At 36.6% G+C, this 3,674-nt stretch overlaps 2 long non-coding RNA genes across 3 annotated transcripts; both read left to right on the top strand.

Moving 5' to 3' along the window:
- Window positions 1–297: 297 nt before the first annotated feature.
- Window positions 298–2,161, top strand: LOC108673473. Of its 2 annotated transcripts, none has more exons than XR_007156778.1 (3): window positions 298–328; window positions 1,536–1,750; window positions 2,114–2,161. It is a non-coding gene; the product is annotated as an uncharacterized LOC108673473 (long non-coding RNA). The 2 variants fall into 2 exon arrangements; XR_001930980.2 differs by lacking the exon at window positions 298–328 and adding an exon at window positions 338–368.
- A 283-nt stretch (window positions 2,162–2,444) lies between these two features.
- On the top strand, window positions 2,445–3,415 carry LOC108673472. Its single transcript, XR_001930979.2, has 3 exons — window positions 2,445–2,560; window positions 2,935–3,065; window positions 3,349–3,415. It is a non-coding gene; the product is annotated as an uncharacterized LOC108673472 (long non-coding RNA).
- Window positions 3,416–3,674: the final 259 nt, after the last annotated feature.

The following is a 3,674-nucleotide window of genomic DNA, read 5'->3' on the forward strand; positions in this document are numbered from 1 at the left end:
TGGGAGTCTCCCGCTTTCAACTTACAAAGCACCGGATGCGTCTGGTCTTTGTAATTATTTCTTGATTAATTTCAGTTGTTGATTTTCGAGTTGTGTCCATCGACCCAATGTTTACGATTAAATAAATTTCAATATTATAAATGTTGCTAATCCTTTATCTAACTTGACAATGGATAATAAAAATATTTTTTTCTGAACTTCGTTAAATATGATAATTTCCTTTGAAACCCTTTCTTTTTTGAGCAACCAACTCACAAATATCGTTCGACTCACAATGAAATCCACCGCGTGAGTTGGGTCCCTGTGCTGTGCTTCACCGCTCCACCGCGTGAGTTGGGTCCCTGTGCTGTGCTTCACCGCCCCACCGCGTGAGTTGGGCAGCGAAATATTTTGGCCAGCAATCGAACTCAATATTTCCTATCTAACTTTGTAGAACAACGAAAATTGTTGAAGCATCGTTGACGCTCCGAGTATGAATGCCTTCAAAAACAGACTAGACGAAGCCATGCAGGAGCATATGTTCAGTCTTGAACATACTGGCCATGGGCCTATTTCTTCAGTCTATTCTATTGAAGAATCAAAGGTCGAATAAGTTCGCAGAAATGTTAGCTACTTCCTTATACATATTAAAATATTCGCGAAAACTTCGTTTAAATCCGAAGATAAGTAAAATAAATTTTTGAAGATAGCTCAGAATAATTAATTATTTAAAGCTGTTCTATTGCCTATTCATTCTGGAAAATGGATTATATTGTTTCAGGGATGAATGGCAAGAGTCGTGAGAATATTTATGAGGTGTGAAATGCTGTATTTGCGACGATTGTCCGATCTACAAATTTTATAGTAAAACGGCTTCAATACACGTTATTTCCATAGGCAATTAAAATTTTCATATTTGTGTTCGGAAACTAGCAAAAAATGCTGAAAGCAGTACCTCTTGACTACGACATAAAATTTTGTCAGCTAGTATTTACTAAAGCGATTCTTGCACAGTAGAATCTATAGTTTTATGTTCTCATAATAATATTTTACTTTTTCGCAGTCATAAAAGATTTATAGCAATTTACTATCTGCGTGATAATTACACACAATCATCTTTATACTATCTTCATGATGTTTCTACGCCGTCATCTATTCACAATCTGCAATCGCAATCATCTATTCACCATCTGCTTGATGTTTCATCGCAATCATTTTTTCACTATCTGCATGATGTTTCAACGCAATAATCTATTCGCCGTCTGCATGATTTTTCAACGCAATTCAATTACGAAACACAGCTAAAATATACTCTTGATATCATTACACATGTGACTGAGTGTGCAAGACTGCGCCAGCTCCTACAAACGTAGATCCTTTCCTTTTAGTCAACGTCGTTAAAATGTTCGTTAAAATATAAGCTAGTATATATAGTTTGTGTAACAATATCTAGTTTGCAGACTACAACAAAACAGTTCCGGCAATTTAGGTGCATGACATTAAAATTTAAATAGGTACCTCGAATCATTTAATTTTGTGCACTCTTTCGTACACAGCCGCGTCTCCACCATCCCTGGTATCTGTGATACCACTGGGCCGTGGCAAGGCAGGGGTGCTGTGGCGTTCAGAAGGGTCCATGAGAGGCAGGACATCACATCATCGCGTGTCATGGATTGCTGCAACATCTGAACAAGAATATCCGGCAGGTCTATCAGTCAACACTACGGCAGACTATGCCATACTCGAGGATCTGCCAGACTTTGCCATCAAGGTTGGGTATCTTTGTATATATACGACCTGTGTGTATGCATGTTTATTATTTTTATTATTTCATGAAAGTTTATTTTTTATTATTTCATGAAAGTTTAGCGATTGAAATTTATATTTTAACTTTATACTAACTTCTACCAGCATGGAAGCTAAATTTCAGCGTTCAAAGTAATATTCCGTGGTGTTCATCGAGACCAAATTTCACTTCATCTTCAAAGCCATCACTGATATTTCAACAATTATTTATATTCTCTGTTTTTACAGTGTGGTTTCAATAAATTTTTCGCTGCTTATAAGATTCTTTACTTACTATTAAATTTCTATTCAATTATATTTTGACATTTTACACACAAATTTGTCCCAGGTGTGGGTAACTGCGGTGATGTCCTCTGGAGAAACCCTGCCCAGCCCCAAGGTTCTGTACTCTCCTCGCGACCAAGGTATAATAATATGAGTTAGTTAATTACAGAATATTTTAGCGTAATTCCAGCTTTTATAATAGATAATTGCATAATTCCTCCAATTCTTTACTCAATTGAAACATAGCATAGTTTTAAAAATGTTGATAATACTCATTTTTTCTATAAATATTTAATTAATAATGTATTAATTATTAATCTAATTATATTAAAATTATAAATATTCATGAATATTTTCTAAATTAATTTTATTAATATGAGATATGGTCTGTGGGGCAGAGTGTGACTGTAGATGAAGGAGAGACGGTACGGTTGCCCTGCCTGGTGCGTGGCGAACAACTCAACCCAATTCGTGTATGGACTTGCAACGGGGATCCAGTGCAAGACAACCAGTGAGTGCCTTCCGCGTTAATTAAACTTACCATAAATGTTGCTGGATCATGAATTGTGTTCTGCATTAAAAAATTTTTTTCTCATGATCCTGACGCTATTTCTCTTTTAATGTACTTAAAGATTGTTGTTCTATGTAGTCCTATTCCACCCTTACCAATTATGTTAAACCTGGCGGGGTTTGTTCATGCGATCAAACAGCAAATTACATAGAATTTGAATACCCAAGACATGCGAGCCCTCGTTAATCCCACTACCAATCACAGGGCTGAATATAATGTCAAACTCGCCTGACAGCTAAATATAACTACGATTACTAACGATTACTAACATCAACACCGACAATTTTAGCAATGCATCTCTTGATTGCTGGCAGAGGCACGGCAATCTTGGCGAACGGAAGTTTGTATATTTCTTCTGCACGACAACGCCACAGTGGAAGTTACGACTGCACTTTGCCTTCTGCTGCTTCAGGCAAAAGCGTTACGTACACGCTGAAAGTTTTAGGTAATTCTTGCATTGCCAGGTTATTCCGTGACATTACTAAATTGTGGTTCCACTTTCTTGCCTTTATAAAAAATAACAATCACTTGGGACCATTGACAAGATATCTGAATATAAAGTTATGAGCATTGGGGGTATTTATTGTTTATATGTTGAGAAGATATCTCAATATAAATTTATGAGCATTATGGGGTATTTATTGTTTATATGTTCAGAAGATATCTCAATATAAAGTTATGAATATTAAGGGGTATTTATTGATAAAGCATTCGTGGTAATTTTGAAGGTGTTCCATCTACGCCGAGGTTGCAGGTGATCAGGACGACCAATACCAGCGCGTTGCTGCACTGGACATCACCACCTCGGCACGACGATGTACCTCCTCTCTGCTACACCCTGCGACATGTGTGCGTCTTGCTGCCTCAGTCCAGCTTATGAGTTTTTTCTTTGATGAATATGACTTTTATTATCAGTACCGTATATGTGATGATATCGTCATTTGAGGCAAATTGCGGTTATTTATTAGGGAAATTTTGTTACTTGACGCTGAAATCTTGAAATTAACTGGAGGACAATAATCATTTTCAAGCTCACGAAATATAAACAGTATAA

Source organism: Hyalella azteca, unplaced genomic scaffold (genome assembly GCF_000764305.2).
Source record: "Hyalella azteca isolate HAZT.00-mixed unplaced genomic scaffold, Hazt_2.0.2 contig6819, whole genome shotgun sequence".
Taxonomy (NCBI): Eukaryota; Metazoa; Arthropoda; class Malacostraca; order Amphipoda; family Hyalellidae; genus Hyalella; species Hyalella azteca.